Here is a 19089-nt window from a genome sequence, read left to right on the forward strand (position 1 = left end):
AATACAAAAGGCACAATGCCGACTTAAGTACAAGAGGTCAGACACTATAACTTTCTATGATTTGAACCTCACCTGTGAGTCCAGTTTTAGATTCCGCTGCTTCACTTCAGGTTTACTGTATCCCTTGGACCTTCTTATTGACGATGAAACACAGAAATTGCATCCGAATTTAATAGAAAAGGCACAATGCCGACTTAAGTACAAGAGGACTGACACTCAAACTTTCTATGATTTGGACCTCTCCTGTGAGTCCAGTTTTAGATTCCGATGCATCACTTCAGGTTTACTGTATCCCTTGGACCTTCGTATTGACGATGAAACACCGAAATTGCATCCGAATTTGATACAAAAGGAACAATGCCGACTTAAGTACAAGAGGACTGACACTCTAACATTCTATGACTTGAACCTCTCCTGAGACTCCAGTTTTAGATTCTGATGTTTTACTTCAATTTTACTGTATCCCTTGGACCATCTTATTGACGATGAAACACAGAAATTGCATCCGAATTTAATACATAAGGCACAATGCCGACTTAAGTACTAGAGGACTAATACTCTAACATTCTATTATCTGAACCTAACCTGTGAGTCCAGTTTTAGTTTCCGATGCTTCACTTCAGGTTTACTGTATCCCTTGGACATTCTTATTGACGATGAAACACAGAAATTGCATCGGAATTTAATACAAAAGGCACAATGCCGACTTAAGTACAAGAGGTCTGACACTTTAACTTTCTATGATTTGAACCTCTCCTGTGAGTTCAGTTTTAGATTCCGATGCTTCACTTCAGGTTTACTGTATCCCTTGGACCTTCTTATTGACGATGAAACACAGAATTTGCATCCGAATTTAATACAAAAGGCACAATGCCGACTTCAGTAAAGGAGGACTGACACTCTAACTTTCTATGATTTAACCTCTCCTATGAGTCCAGTTTTAGATTCCGATGTTTCACTTCAGGTTTACTGTATCCCTTGGACATTCTTATTGACGATGAAACACAGAAATTGCATCGGAATTTAATACAAAAGGCACAATGCCGACTTAAGTACAAGAGGTCTGACACTTTAACTTTCTATGATTTGAACCTCTCCTGTGAGTTCAGTTTTAGATTCCGATGCTTCACTTCAGGTTTACTGAATCACTTGGTCCTTCTTATTGATGAAGAAACACAGAAATTGCATCCGAATTTAATAGAAAAGGCACAAGGCCGATTTAAGTACAAGAGGACTAACACTCTAACTTTCTATGATTTGAACCTCTCCTGCGAGTCCAGTTTTAGATTCCGATGCTTCACTTCAGGTTTACTGTATCCCTTGGACTTTCTTATTGACGATGAAACACAGAAATTGCATCCGAGTTTAATACAAAAGGCACAATGCCGTCTTAAGTACCAGAGCACTGACACTCTAACTTTCTATGATTTGAACCTCTCCTGTGAGTCCAGTTTTAGATTCCGATGCTACAGTTCAGGTTTACTGTATCCCTTGGACCTTCTTATTGGCGATGAAACTCAGAAATTCCATCTGAATATAATACAAAAGGTACAATGCCGACTTAAGTACAAGAGGACTGACATTCTAAGTCTCTATGATGTGAACCTCTCCTGTGAGTCCAGTTTTAGTTTCCGATGCTTCACTTCAGGTTTACTGTATCCCTTGCACTCTCTTATTGACGATAAAACATAGAAATTGCATCCGAATTTAATACAAAAGGCACAATGCCGACTTAAGTACAAGAGGACTGACACTCTAACTTTCTATGATTTGAACCCTTCCTGTGAGTCAAGTTTTAGATTATGATGCTTCACTGCAGATTTCCTGTATACCTTGGACCTTCTTATTGACGATGAAACACAGAAATTGCATCCGAATTTGATACAAAAGGAACAATGCCGCCTTAAGTACAAGAGGACTTACACTCTAACTTTATATGATTTGAACCCCTCCTGTGAGTCAAGTTTTAGATTCGGATGCTTCACTTCAGAATTACTGTATACCTTGGACCTTCTTATAGACGATGAAACACAGAAATTACTTCCGAATTTGATACAGAAGGAACAATGCCGACTTAAGTACAAGAGGACTGACACTCTAACTTTCTATGATTTGAAACCCTAATGTGAGTCCAGTTTTAGATTCCGATGCTTCACTTCAGGTATACCGTATCCCTTGGACCCTCTCATTGACGATGAAACACAGAAATTGCATTCGAATCAAATACAAAAGGCACAATGACGACTTAAGTACAGGAGGACTGACACTCTAACTTTCTATGATTTGAACCCCTCCTGTGAGTCCAGTTTCAGATTCCGATGCTTCAATTCAGGTTTACTGTATACCTTGGACCTTCTTATTGACGATGAAACACAGAATTTGCATTCGAATTTCATACATAAGGCACAATGCCGACTTCAGTAAAAGAGGACTGACACTCTAACTTTCAAAGATTTGAACCTCTCCTGAGAGTCTAGTTTTAGATTCTGATGTTTCACTTCAGGTTTACTGTATCCCTTGGACCTTCTTATTGACGATGAAACACAGATATTGCATCCGAATTTAATACAAAAGGCACAATGCCGACTTAAGTACAAGAGGACAGACACTATAACTTTCTATGATTTGAACCTCACCTGTGAGTCCAGTTTTAGATTCCGCTGCTTCACTTCAGGTTTACTGTATCCCTTGGACCTTCGTATTGACGATGAAACACAGAAATTGCATCCGATATTAATACAAAAGGCACAATGCCGACTTAAGTACAAGAGGACTGTCACTCTAACATTCTATTAATTGAACCTAACCTGTGAGTCCAGTTTTAGTTTCCGATGCTTCACTTCAGGTTTACTGTATCCCTTGGACCTTCTTATTGACGATGAAAAACAGAAATTGCATCCGAATTTAATAGAAAAGGCACAATGCCGACTTAAGTACAAGAGGACTGACACTCTAACTTTCTATGATTTGGACCTCTCCTGTGAGTCCAGTTTTAGTTTCCGATGCTTCCCTTCAGGTTTACTGTATACCTTCGACCTTCTTATTGACGATGAAATACAGAAATTGCATCGAAATTAATATAAGAGGCACTATGCCGACTTAAGTACAAGAGGACTGACACTCTAACTTCCTATGATTTGTACTTCTCCTGTGAGTCCAGTTTTAGATTCCGATGCATCACTTCAGGTTTACTGTATCCCTTGGACCTTCGTATTGACGATGAAACACCGAAATTGCATCCGAATTTGATACAAAAGGAACAATGCCGATTTAAGTACAAGAGGACTGACACTCTAACATTCTATGACTTGAACCTCTCCTGAGACTCCAGTTTTAGATTCTGATGTTTTACTTCAATTTTACTGTATCCCTTGGACCTTCTTATTGACGATGAAACACAGAAATTGCATCCGAATTTAATACAAAAGGCACAATGCCGACTTAAGTACAAGAGGACTGACACTCTAACTTTCTATGATTTGGACCTCTCCTGTGAGTCCAGTTTTAGTTTCCGATGCTTCCCTTCAGGTTTACTGTATACCTTCGACCTTCTTATTGACGATGAAATACAGAAACTGCATCGAAATCAATATAAGAGGCACAATGCCGACTTAAGTACAAGAGGACTGACACTCTAACTTCCTATGATTTGTACTTCTCCTGTGAGTCCAGTTTTAGATTCCGATGCATCACTTCAGGTTTACTGTATCCCTTGGACCTTCGTATTGACGATGAAACACCGAAATTGCATCCGAATTTGATACAAAAGGAACAATGCCGACTTAAGTACAAGAGGACTGACACTCTAACTTTCTATGATTTGTACCTCTCCTGTGAGTCCAGTTTTAGATTCCGATGCTTCACTTCAGCTGTACTGTATCCGTTGGCCCTTCTTATTGATGGTGAAACACAAAAATTGCATCCGAATTTAAAACAAAAGGCACAATGCCGACTTAAGTACTAGAGGACTGACACGCTAACTTTCTTTGATTTGATTCTCCCCTGTGAGTCCAGTTTTAGTTTCCGATGCTTCACTTCAGGTTTACTGTATCCCTTGGACCTTCTTATTGACGATGAAACACAGAAATTACATCTGAATTTGATACAAAAGGAACAATGCCGACTTAAGTACAAGAGGACTGACACTCTAACTTTCTATGATTTGAACCCCTCCTGTGAGTCAAGTTTTAGATTCGGATGGTTCACTTCAGATTTACTGTATACCATGGACCTTCTTCTTGACAATGAAACACAGAAATTGCATCCGAATTTAATAGAAAAGGCACAATGCCGACTTAAGTACAAGAGGACAGACACTCTAACTTTCTATGATTTGAACCTCACCCGTGAGTCCAGTTTTAGATTCCGATGCTTCACTTCAGGTTTACTGTATCCCTTGGACCTTCTTATTGACGATGAAACACAGAATTTGCACCGAATTTAATACAAAAGGCACAATGCCGACTTCAGTAAAGGAGGACTGACACTCTAACTTTCTATGATTTCAACCTCTCCTATGAGTCCAGTTTTAGATTCCGATGTTTCACTTCAGGTTTACTGTATCCCTTGGACCTTCTTATTGACGATGAAACACAGAAATTGCATCGGAATTTAATACAAAAGGCACAATGCCGACTTATGTACAAGAGGTCTGACACTTTAACTTTCTATGATTTGAACCTCTCCTGTGAGTTCAGTTTTAGATTCCGATGCTTCACTTCAGGTTTACTGAATCCCTTGGTCCTTCTTATTGATGAAGAAACACAGAAATTGCATCCGAATTTAATAGAAAAGGCACAATGCCGATTTAAGTACAAGAGGACTAACACTCTAACTTTCTATGATTTGAAGCTCTCCTGCGAGTCCAGTTTTAGATTCCGATGCTTCACTTCAGGTTTACTGTATCCCTTGGACTTTCTTATTGACGATGAAACAAAGAAATAGCATCCGAGTTTAATACAAAAGGCACAATGCCGTCTTAAGTACCAGAGCACTGACACTCTTACTTTCTATGATTTGAACCTCTCCTGTGAGTCCAGTTTTAGATTCCGATGCTACAGTTCAGGTTTACTGTATCTCTTGGACCTTCTTATTGGCGATGAAACTCAGAAATTCCATCTGAATATAATAGAAAAGGTACAATGCCGACTTAAGTACAAGAGGACTGACATTCTAAGTCTCTGTGATGTGAACCTCTCCTGTGAGTCCAGTATTAGTTTCCGATGCTTCACTTCAGGTTTACTGTATCCCTTGCACTCTCTTATTGACGATAAAACATAGAAATTGCATCCGAATTTAATACAAAAGGAACAATGCCGACTTAAGTACAAGAGGACTTACACTCTAACTTTATATGATTTGAACCCCTCCTGTGAGTCAAGTTTTAGATTCGGATGCTTCACTTCAGATTTTCTGTATACCTTGGAACTTCTTATTGACGATGACAACACAGAAATTACTTCCGAATTTGATACAGAAGGAACAATGCCGACTTAAGTACAAGAGGACTGACACTCTAACTTTCTATGATTTGAAACCCTCCTGTGAGTTCAGTTTTAGATTCCGATGCTTCACTTCAGGTTTACCGTATCCCTTGGACCCTCTCATTGACGATGAAACACAGAAATTGCATTCGAATCAAATACAAAAGGCACAATGACGACTTAAGTACAGGAGGACTGACACTCTAACTTTCTATGATTTGAACCCCTCCTGTGAGTCCAGTTTTAGATTCCGATGCTTCAATTCAGGTTTACTGTGTACCTTGGACCTTCTTATTGACGATGAAACACAGAAATTGCATTCGAATTTCACACATAAGGCACAATGCCGACTTAAGTAAAAGAGGACTGACACTCTATCTTTCTATGATTTGAACCTCTCCTGAGAGTCTATTTTTAGATTCTGATGTTTCACTTCAGGTTTACTGTATCCCTTGGACCTTCTTATTGACGATGAAACGCAGAAATTGCATCCCAATTTAATACAAAAGGCACAATGCCGACTTAAGTACAAGAGGACAGACACTATAACTTTCTATGATTTGAACTTCACCTGTGAGTCCAGTTTTAGATTCCGCTGCTTCACTTCAGGTTTACTGTATCCCTTGGACCTTCCTATTGACGATGAAACACAGAAATTGCATCCGATATTAATACAAAAGGCACAATGCCGACTTAAGTACAAGAGGACTGTCACTCTAACATTCTATTAATTGAACCTAACCTGTGAGTCCAGTTTTAGTTTCCGATGCTTCACTTCAGGTTTACTGTATCCCTAGGACCTTCTTAATGACGATGAAAAACAGAAATTGCATCCGAATTTAATAGACAAGGCACAATGCCGACTTAAGTACAAGAGGACTGACACTCTAACTTTCTATGATTTGGACCTCTCCTGTGAGTCCAGTTTTAGTTTCCGATGCTTCCCTTCAGGTTTACTGTATACCTTCGACCTTGTTATTGACGATGAAACACAGAAATTGCATCGAATTTAATATAAGAGGCACAATGCCGACTTAAGTACAAGAGGACTGACACTCTAACTTCCTATGATTTGTACTTCTCCTGTGAGTCCAGTTTTAGATTCCGATGCATCACTTCAGGTTTACTGTATCCCTTGGACCTTCGTATTGACGATGAAACACCGAAATTGCATCCGAATTTGATACAAAAGGAACAATGCCGACTTAAGTACAAGAGGACTGACACTCTGACATTCTATGACTTGAACCTCTCCTGAGACTCCAGTTTTAGATTCTGATGTTTTACTTCAATTTTACTGTATCCCTTGGACCTTCTTATTGACGATGAAACACAGAAATTGCATCCGAATTTAATACAAAAGGCACAATGCCGACTTAAGTACTAGAGGACTAACACTCTAACATTCTATTATCTGAACCTAACCTGTGAGTCCAGTTTTAGTTTCCGATGCTTCACTTCAGGTTTACTGTATCCCTTGGACCTTCTTATTGACGATGAAACACACAAATTGCCTCCGAATTTAATAGAAAAGGCACAATGCCGACGTAAGTACAAGAGGACTGACACACTAACTTTCTATGATTTGAACCTCTCCTGTGAGTCCAGTTTTAGATTCTGATGTTTCACTTCAGGTTTACTGAATACCTTGGACCTTCTTATTGACGATGAAACACAGAAATTGCATCGAATTTAATACAAAAACACAATGCTGACTTAAGTACAAGGGGACTGACACTCTAACTTAGTATGATTTGTACCTCTCCTGTGAGTCCAGTTTTAGATACCGATGCTTCACTTCAGCTTTACTGTATCCCTTGGACCTTCTTATTGACGATGAAACACAAAAATTGCATCCGAATTTAATACAAAAGGCACAATGCCGACTTAAGTACTAGAGGACTGACACTCTAACTTTCTATGATTTGAACCTCCCCTGTAAGTGCAGTTTTAGATTCCGATGCTTCACTTCAGGTTTACTGTATCCCTTGGACCTTCTTATTGACGATGAAGCACAGAAATTGCATCCGAATTTGATACAAAAGGAACAATGCCGACTTAAGTACAAGTGGACTGACACTCTAACTTTCTTTGATCCGAACCTCTCCCGAGAGTCCAGTTTTAGATTCTGATGTTTCACTTCAGGATTACTGTATCCCTTGGACCTTCTTATTGACGATGAAACACAGAAATTGCATCCGAATTTAATAAAAAAGGCACAATGCCGACGTAAGTACAAGCGGACAGACACTCTAACCTTCTATGATTTGAACCTCACCTATGAGTCCAGTTATAGATTCCGATGCTTCACTTCAGGTTTACTGTGTCCCTTGGACTTTCTTATTGACGATGAAACACAGAAATTGAATCCGAATTTAATGGAAAAGGCACAATGCCGACATAAGTGCAAGAGTACTGACACTCTAACTTTCTATGATTTGAACCTCTCCTGTGAGTCCAGTTTTAGATTCCGATGCTTCACTTCAGGTTTACTGTATACCTTGGAACTTCTTATTGACGATGAAACACAGAAATTGCATCGAATTTAATACAAAAACACAATGCTGACTTAAGTACAAGAGGACTGACACTCTAACTTCCTATGATTTGTACCTCTCCTGTGAGTCCAGTTTTAGATTCCGATGCTTCACTTCAGCTTTACTGTATCCCTTGGACCTTCTTATTGACGGTGAAACTCAAAAATTGCATTCAAGTTTAAAACAAAAGGCACAATGCCGAATTAAGTACTAGAGGACTGACACTCTAACTTTCTATGATTTGATTCTCCCCTGTGAGTCCAGTTTTAGTTTCCGATGCTTCACTTCAGGTTTACTGTATCCCTTGGACCTTCTTATTGACGATGAAACACAGAAATTGCATCTGAATTTGATACAAAAGGAACAATGCCGACTTAAGTACAAGAGGACTGACACTCTAACTTTCTATGATTTGAACCCCTCCTGTGAGTCAAGTTTTAGATTCGGATGCTTCTCTTCAGATTTACTGTATACCATGGACCTTCTTATTGACGATGAAACACAGAAATTGCATCCGAATTTATTAGAAAAGGCACAATGCCGACTTAAGTGCAAGAGGACTGTCACTCTAATTTTCTATGATTTGAACCTCTCCTGTGAGTCCAGTTTTAGATTCCGATGCTTCACATCAGGTTTACTGTATCCCTTGGACCATCTTATTGACGATGAAACACAGAAATTGCATCCGAATTTAATACAAAAGGCACAATGCCGACTTAAGTAGTAGAGGACTAAGACTCTAACTTTCTATTATTTGAACCTAACCTGTGAGTCCAGTTTTAGTTTCCGATGCTTCACTTCATGTTTACTGTATCCCTTGCACTCTCTTATTGACGATAAAACATAGAAATTGCATCCGAATTTAATACAAAAGGCACAATGCCGACTTAAGTACAAGAGGACTGACACTCTAACTTTCTATGATTTGAACCCTTCCTGTGAGTCAAGTTTTAGATTATGATGCTTCACTGCAGATTTCCTGTATACCTTGGACCTTCTTATTGACGATGAAACACAGAAATTGCATCCGAATTTGATACAAAAGGAACAATGCCGACTTAAGTACAAGAGGACTTACACTCTAACCTTATATGATTTGAACCCCTCCTGTGAGTCAAGTTTTAGATTCGGATGCTACACTTCAGATTTACTGTATACCTTGGACCTTCTTATTGACGATGAAACACAGAAATTACTTCCGAATTTGATACAGAAATAACAATGCAGACTTAAGAACAAGAGGACTGACACTCTAACTTTCTATGATTTGAAACCCTCCTGTGAGTCCAGTTTTAGATTCCGATGCTTCACTTCAGGTTTACCGTATCCCTTGGACCCTCTCATTGACGATGAAACACAGAAATTGCATTCGAATCAAATACAAAAGGCACAATGACGACTTAAGTACAAGAGGACTGACACTCTAACTTTCTATGATTTAAACCCCTCCTGTGAGTCCAGTTTTAGATTCCGATGCTTCAATTCAGGTTTACTGTATACCTTGGACCTTCTTATTGACGATGAAACACAGAAATTGCATTCGAATTTCATACATAAGGCACAATGCCGACTTAAGTAAAAGAGGACTGACACTCTAACTTTCGACGATTTGAACCTCCCCTGTAAGTGCAGTTTTAGATTCCGATGCTTCACTTCAGGTTTACTGTATCCCTTGGACCTTCTTATTGACGATGAAGCACAGAAATTGCATCCGAATTTGATACAAAAGGAACAATGCCGACTTAAGTACAAGTGGACTGACACTCTAACTTTCTATGTTTCGAACCTCTCCCGAGAGTCCAGTTTTAGATTCTGATGTTTCACTTCAGGTTTACTGTATCCCTTGGACCTTCTTATTGACGATGAAATACAGAAATTGCATCCGAATTTAATAAAAAAGGCACAATGCCGACGTAAGTACAAGCGGACAGACACTCTATCCTTCTATGATTTGAACCTCACCTGTGAGTCCAGTTATAGATTCCGATGCTTCACTTCAGGTTTACTGTGTCCCTTGGACCTTCTTATTGACGATGAAACACAGAAATTGAATCCGAATTTAATGGAAAAGGCACAATGCCGACATAAGTGCAAGAGTACTGACACTCTAACTTTCTATGATTTGAACCTCTCCTGTGAGTCCAGTTTTAGATTCCGATGCTTCACTTCAGGTTTACTGTATACCTTGGAACTTCTTATTGACGATGAAACACAGAAATTGCATCGAATTTAAAACAAAAACACAGTGCTGACTTGAGTACAAGAGGACTTACACTCTAACTTCCTATGATTTGTACCTCTCCTGTGAGTCCAGTTTTAGATTCCGATGCTTCACTTCAGCTTTACTGTATCCCTTGGACCTTCTTATTGACGATGAAACAAAGAAATTGCATCTGAATTTGATACAAAAGGAACAATGCCGACTTAAGTACAAGAGGACTGACACTCTAACTTTCTATGATTTGAACCCCTCCTGTGAGTCAAGTTTTAGATTCGGATGCTTCTCTTCAGATTTACTGTATACCATGGACCTTCTTAATGACGATGAAACACAGAAATTGCATCCGAATTTATTAGAAAAGGCACAATGCCGACTTAAGTACAAGAGGACAGACACTCTAACTTTCTATGATTTGAACCTCACCTGTGAGTCCAGTTTTAGATTCCGATTCTTCACTTCAGGTTTACTGTATTCCTTGGACATTCTTATTGACGATGAAACACAGAAATTGCATCCGAATTTAATAGAAAAGGCACAATGCCGACTTAAGTACAAGAGGACTGTCACTCTAACTTTCTATGATTTGAACCTCTCCTGTGAGTCCAGTTTTAGATTCCGATGCTTCACATCAGGTTTACTGAATCCCTTGGACCTTCTTATTGACGATGAAACACAAAAATTGCATCCGAATTTAATACAAAAGGCACAATGCCGACTTAAGTAGTAGAGGACTAAGACTCTAACTTTCTATTATTTGAACCTAACCTGTGAGTCCAGTTTTAGTTTCCGATGCTTCACTTCATGTTTACTGTATCCCTTGGACCTTCTTATTGACGATGAAACACAGAAATTGCATCCGAATTTAATACAAAGGGCACAATGCCGACTTAAGTACAGGAGGACTGACACTCTAACTTTCTATGATTTGAACCTACCCTGTAAGTCCAGTTTTAGTATCCGATGCTTCACTTCAGGTTTACTGTATCCCTTGGACATTCTTATTGACGATGAAACACACAAATTGCATCCGAATTTGATACAAAAAGAACAATGCCGACTTAAGTACAAGAGGACTGACACTCTAACTTTCTATGATTTAAACCCCTCCTGAGACTCCATTTTTAGATTCTGATGATTTACTTCAGGTTTACTGTATCCCTTGGACCTTCTTATTGACGATGAAACACAGAAATTGCATCCGAATTTAATACAAAAGGCACAATGCCGACTTAGGTACTAACGGACTAACACTCTAACTTTCTATTATCTGAACCTATCCTGTGAGTCCAGTTTTAGTTTCCGATGCTTCACTTCAGGTTTACTTTATCCCTTGGACCTTCTTATTGACGATGAAACACAGAAATTGCATCCGAATTTAATAGAAAAGAAACAATGCCGACTTAAGTGCAAGAGGACTGACACTCTAACATTCTATTATTTGAACCTAACCTGTGAGTCCAGTTTTAGTTTCCGATGCTTCACTTCAGGTTTACTGTATCCTTTGGACCTTCTTATTGACGATGAAAAACAGAAATTGCATCCGAATTTAATAGAAAAAGCACAATGCCGACCTTAGTACAAGAGGACTGACACTCTAACTTTCTATGATTTGAACCTCTCCTGTGAGTCCAGTTTTAGTTTCCGATGCTTCCCTTCAGGTTTACTGTATACCTTCGACCTTCTTATTGACGATGAAACACAGAAATTGCATCGAATTTAATATAAGAGGCACAATGCCGACTTAAGTACAAGAGGACTGACACTCTAACTTCCTATGATTTGTACCTCTCCTGTGAGTCCAGTTATAGATTCCGATACTTCACTTCAGGTTTACTGTATCCCTTGGAGCTGCTTATTGACGATGAAACACAGAAATTGCATCGAATTTAATACAAAAACACAATGCTGAATCAAGTACAAGAGGACTGACACTCTAACTTTCTATGATTTGAACCTCCCCCGTGAGTCCAGTTTTAGATTCCGATGCATCACTTCAGGTTTACTGTATCCCTTGGACCTTCGTATTGACGATGAAACACCGAAATTGCATCCGAATTTGATACAAAAGGAACAATGCCGACTTAAGTACAAGAGGACTGACACTCTAACATTCTATAATTTGAACCTCTCCTGAGACTCCAGTTTTAGATTCTGATGTTTTACTTCAATATCACTGTATCCCTTGGACCTTCTTATTGACGATGAAACACAGAAATTGCATCCGAATTTAATACAAAAGGCTCAATGCCGACTTAAGTACTAGAGGACTAAAACTCTAACTTTCTATTATCTGAACCTAACCTGTGAGTCCAGTTTTAGTTTCCGATTCTTCACTTCAGGTTTACTGTATCCCTTGGACCTTCTAATTGACGATGTAACACAGACATTGCATCCGAATTTAATAGAAAAGGCACAATGCCGACCTAAGTACAAGAGGACTGACACTCTAACTTTCTATGATTTGAACCTCTCCTGTGAGTCCAGTTTTAGTTTACGATGCTTCACTTGAGGTTTACTGTATACCTTGGACCTTCGTATTGACGATGAAACTCAGAAATTGCATCGAATTTAATACAAAAGTCACAATGCCGACTTAAGTACAAGAGGACTGACACACTAACTTCCTATGATTTGTACCTCTCCTGTGAGTCCAGTTTTAGATTCCGATGCTTCACTTCAGGTTTACTGTATCCCTTGTACCTGCTTATTGTCGACGAAACACAGAAATTGCATCCGAATTTAGTAGAACAGGCACAATGATGACTTAAGTACAAGAGGACTGACACTCTAACTTTCTATGATTTCAACCTCTCCTGTGAGTCCAGTTTTAGATTCCGATGCTTCACTTCAGGTTTATTGTATACCTTGGACCTTCTTATTGACGATGAAACACAGAAATTGCATCGAATTTAATACAAAAACACAATGCTGACTTAAGTACAAGAGGACTGACACTCTAACTTCCTATGATTTGTACCTCTCCTGTGAGTCCAGTTTTAGATTCCGATGCTTCACTTCAGCTTCACTGAATCCCTTGGACCTTCTTATTGACGATGAAACACAAAAATTGCATCCGAAATTAATACAAAAGGCACAATGCCTACTTAAGTACTAGAGGACTGACACTCTAACTTTCTATGATTTGAAACTCCCGTGTAAGTCCATTTTTAGATTCCGATGCTTCACTTCAGGTTTACTGTATCCCTTGGACCTTCTTATTGACGATGAAACACAGAAATTGCATCCGAATTTAATAGAAAAGGCACAATGCCGACGTAAGTACAAGAGGACAGACACTCAAACCTTCTATGATTTGAACCTCTCCTGAGAGTCCAGTTTTAGATTCTGATGTTTCACTTCAGGTTTACTGTATCACTTGGACCTTCTTATTGACGATGAAACACAGAAATTGCATCCGAATTTAATAAAAATGCACAATTCCGACGTAAGTACAAGAGGACAGACACTCTAACCTTCTATGGTTTGAACCTCACCTGTGAAACCAGTTATAGATTCCGATGCTTCACTTCAGGTTTACTGTATCCCTTGGACCTTCTTATTGACGATGAAACACAGAAATTGAATCCGAATTTAATGGGAAAGGCACAATGCCGACATAAGTGCAAGAGTACTTACACTCAAACTTTCAATGATTTGAACCTCTCCTGTGAGTCCAGTTATAGTTTCCGATGCTTCACTTCAGGTTTACTGTTTACCTTGGACCTTCTTATTGACGATGAAACCCAGAAATTGCATCGAATTTAATACAAAGGGCACAATGCCGACTTAAGTACTAGAGGACTGACACTCTAACTTCCTATGATTTGTACCTCTCCTGTGAGTCCAGTTTTAGATTCCGATGCTTCACTTCAGGTTTACTGTATCCCTTGGACCTGCTCATTGACGATGAAAAACAGAAATTGCATCCGAATTTAATAGAAAAGGCACAATGTGGACTTACGTACAAGAGGACTGACACTCTAACTTGCTATGATTTGAACCTCTCCCGTGAGTCCAGTTTCAGATTCCGATGCTTCACTTCAGTTTTACTGTATACCTTGGAACTTCTTATTGACGATGAAACACAGAAATTGCATCGAATTTAATACAAAAACACAATGCTCACTAAAGCACAAGAGGACTGACACTCTAACTTCCTATGATTTGTACCTCTCCTGTGAGTCCAGTTTTAGATTCCGATGCTTCACTTCAGCTTTACTGTATCCCTTGGACCTTCTTATTGACGGTGAAACACACAGATTGCATTCGAATTTAAAACAAAAGGCACAATGCCGATAGTAGTACTAGAGGACTGACACTCTAACTTTCTATGATTTGATTCTCCCCTGTGAGTCCAGTTTTAGTTTCCGATGCTTCACTTCAGGTTTACTGTATCCCTTGGACCTTCTTATTGACGATGAAACACAGAAATTGCATCTGAATTTGATACAAAAGGAACAATGCCGACTTAAGTACAAGAGGACTGACACTCTATCTTTCTATAATTTGAACCCCTCCTGTGAGTCAAGTTTTAGATTCGGATGCTTCACTTCAGATTCACTGTATACCATGGACCTTCTTATTGACGATGAAACACAGAAATTGCATACGAATTCTTTAGAAAAGGCACAATGCCGACTTAAGTACAAGAGGACAGACACTCTAACTTTCTATGATTTGAACCTAACCTGTGAGTCCAGTTTTAGTTTCCGATGCTTCACTTCAGGTTTACTGTATCCCTTGGTCCTTCTTATTGACGATGTAACACAGAAATTGCATCCGAATTTAATACAAAGGGCACATTGCCGACTTAAGTATAAGAGGACTGACACTCTAACTTTCTATGATTTGAACCTCCCCTGTGAGTCCAGTTTTGGTATCCGATGTTTCACTTCAAGTTTACTGTATCCCTTGGACCTTCTTATTGACGATGAAACACACAAATTGCTTCCAAATTTGATACAAAAAGAACAATGCCGACTTAAGTACAAGAGGACTGACACTCTAACTTTCTATGATTTGAAGCCCTCCTGTGTGTCCAGTTTTAGATTCCGATGCTTCACTTCTTGTTTACTGTATCCCGTGGACCTTCTTATTGACGATGAAACACAGAAATTGCATCTAATTTTGATACAAAAGGAACAATGCCGACTTAAGTACAAGAGGACTGACACTCTAACTTTCTATAATCTGAACCCCTCCTGTGAGTCAAGTTTTAGATTCGGATGCTTCACTTCAGATTTACTGTATACCATGGACCTTCTTATTGATGATGAAACACAGAAATTGCATCCGAATTTTTTAGAAAAGGCACAATGCCGACTTAAGTACAAGAGGACAGACACTCTAACTTTCTATGATTTGAAGCCCTCCTGTGAGTCAAGTTTTAGATTCGGATGCTTCACTTCAGATTTACTGTATACCTTGGACCTTCTTATTGACGATGAAACACAGAAATTGCATCCGAATTTATTAGAAAAGGCACAATGCCGACTTAAGTACAAGAGGACAGACACTCTAACTTTCTATGATTTGAACCTCACCTGTGAGTCCAGTTTTAGATTCCGATGCTTCACTTCAGGTTTACTGTATCCCGTGGACATTCTTATTGACGATGAAACACAGAAATTGCATCCGAATTTAATAGAAAAGGCACATAGCCGACTGAAGTACAAGAGGACTGACACTCTAACTTTCTATGAGTTGATCTTCTCCTGTGAGTCCAGTTTTAGATTCCGATGCTTCACTTCAGGTTTACTGTATCCCTTGGACTTTCTTATTGACGATGAAACACAGAAATTGCATCCGAATTTAATACAAAAGGCACAATGCCGACTTAAGTACTAGAGGACTAACACTCTATCTTTCTATTATTTGAACCTAACCTGTGAGTCTAGTTTTAGTTTCCGACTCTTCACTTCAGGTTTACTGTATCCCTTGGACCTTATTATTGACGATGAAACACAGAAATTGCATCCGAATTTAATACAAAAGGCACAATGCCGACTTAAGTACAAGAGGACTGACACTCTAACTTTCTATGATTTGAACCCCTCCAGTGAGTCAAGTTTTAGATTCGGATGCTTCACTTAAGATTTACTGTATACCATGAACCTTCTTATTGACGATGAAACACAGAAATTGCATCCGAATTTAATAGAAAAGGTATAAAACGTCCCCTTAGAAAAAATTATACATGACTGTGCTTAAACTGACACACAATATTTTTAGCGCAACGCTATCTGACTTTCAAAAATCCCTACAAAAGAATGGCCCTGACTAACATTAAACTATACCTTTCACAAATCACTAAATCACTTACCTCACAATAATCTTCGTTTCTCCCACTACTGGAATACAGCAAGCGCCACTACTGCCACCTAAATAAAAGAATCAAACTACTAAAGGCACTAACTACTGATAGGGATAGTTAGCAAATGAAAGATATTAATAGAGAACATACAATGTAATTACCTTGATATCATCATATATAAATATAGCAGTTCATGACAAATTTCAAAACTCCGCAATCTCTCTCCCCACATCCACCACTGCTGGCGGCTCACCTCCAACTGCGCAACGCTACGCGCTGTTCACAGCCAGCTGCCTAACACTACAATGGCGAGTATTACAACAATGCAAAACAGCCACAGACTGCACACAGCACAGCCAGTGATTTTCATACAGAGGTGGCGTTACCAATAAAAAAACCTAAACAGCCTACTTACATAGCCCCCATGCTCCCCACAAAAATTTTTACAAATTGGATTGGGCAGTGGCCAATACAGATTTGAAAAAAATTTTTCATAATTACAATAACAAAGAGATCAAATGCACACACTTCTTGATACAATGTTGGTCAAAAGCTAAAATTGTCTCACAGTCCATAAAGACAGTCCTAATCGTACATAACAGGAGAATAGCAGTGTTTTTCTCAAAGTCTGAGCAGTAAAAGAAAATGCACACCGAAGTAGTGGATTTCCATGCAGTCTTGAAGAAGTAGTGTTGTCCTTCCAATGGAAAGACAGTGCTGACTCTCGACATGCAGACAGGTAATGGGCCACAACAGAGCAAACCCACAGCAGAGTCAGTCGAAATTTTGAAGAGTATTGGTAGGTAGGTCATCACAGAGCAGACCCACTGTAGTCCTGGTAGAGATTACGGTATTGGTGGGCCACCAGAGGTGCAGACCCACTGCAGTCCTTGTAGAAATAATGGCATGGTGGGTCATCATAGATGCAGACCCACTGTAGTCCTTGTAGAGATAATGGTACTGGTGGGTCATCAAAGATGCAGACCCACTGTAGTCCTTGGAGAGATAGCCAGCAGCCATCTGTTGTGACTGTGCAGGTGCACAATCACCGTTGAAGAGTCTTGCAGAGAATATAGCAAGTCCATAAACCACCACTTGTGCACTCACAAAGTGTTTGGAATTGTCCTTAGAACCAGCAATGCTGTTATCCAGTCCCTTGCTGAATCACTAACACACATGCAAACACTATCAGTCCCTACTTCTCACATATTGTCCATATACTATGACCAACAGAAACGTGTGCAGTGAAATGTAACTAACAAGTTAATAATATCATGAACTGGTGACAATTACAATTTTATAACATAAGAATACAATAACAAAGGTACAAAACACATCATTAAAAACATAATAATACAGATAACGTTTGTAGTAATAGGGGCTTTACAAAAGAATAGAAATAAACATATACATCAGTGTTACAGGAATTATGACATAAGTAAATACATAAAAGATCAGAATAACTTTTGAAACATCAACTTTACACATGAGCATTAAAACAAAACAGAATTAATAATGTCTAACATCTTTACAAAGTAAATAACATATTATTAACGCAAATTATATTTGAGGATAACAGTATTCCTCATCATAGTGAATGTAGCTTAATATTAAAAGAGAAAAAATTTCTATGAAACTACACAGAGACAGGAAGAAAACAAATACACAAGGGTACACAAACATATAGTGGGATAACACAAAAGGAAAGGACAGGGTTTGTTGTACTGCAGTATTTTGCAAACAAAACTTTTTTACTTCTTGGAGATCTCCCTTCATTTATCATTATTCCCAAAAAGTCCTATCTAAGCCTGCTTTCTGTATTCTGTTCATATCCTCTTTCAAAAATAGTTTTTCTCCACTGTACACTACTTCTTTTATTTGGCCAAACCATTTTCCTATAGATTCTCAATGCACTTCTTCCAGTTCATCATAGTTAGTTTCTTATATAGTCTACCCCCTCTTAAGCTAACTTAAATCTACTGAGCTCAGATATATATACTAAGGGACGAGGCAATGCAGCAGTACAAAACAATTAATACAAACAGCAATGACACAAAAAAATGGAAATTGGCAAAGCAAGCAGCAGTAAATGTAATAACTTATATCTAAACATGACAAACCCACAAGCAGAAAAAATAGTACACTAAAGACAACAATGCAGTTAAGGGAAATGTATAATCACATCTTAATGTCTATGTAATTAAAGTGGTGCACCACAACAACTTATTGTAAAAAAAATATTACCATGTACTTGAAAAGAAAATTATGTGTTACTGTTACTAGTTCCTTCTTATTGTTCTTTCCTTTCCAAGTGCTCCTTTTTTAAAGAATGTGGATCATAAAATAATTATTTAATAGATCTGTTGACAGAAAGTGTTCACATTAGCAAATGCATTTCATTTTATAAAAGCAATGCTACAACACAGCTGGAAACCAGATATCAAATGAAATAAGCAACTATGAAAAGCAAAGCATAAAAATATCATTCAATAGTTATGTGGCATTTCGTAAGTCAGTAGCTCTCAACTCTCGTAG

This window comes from Schistocerca americana, unplaced genomic scaffold, assembly GCF_021461395.2.
Source record: "Schistocerca americana isolate TAMUIC-IGC-003095 unplaced genomic scaffold, iqSchAmer2.1 HiC_scaffold_14, whole genome shotgun sequence".
In the NCBI taxonomy this organism is placed as follows: Eukaryota; Metazoa; Arthropoda; class Insecta; order Orthoptera; family Acrididae; genus Schistocerca; species Schistocerca americana.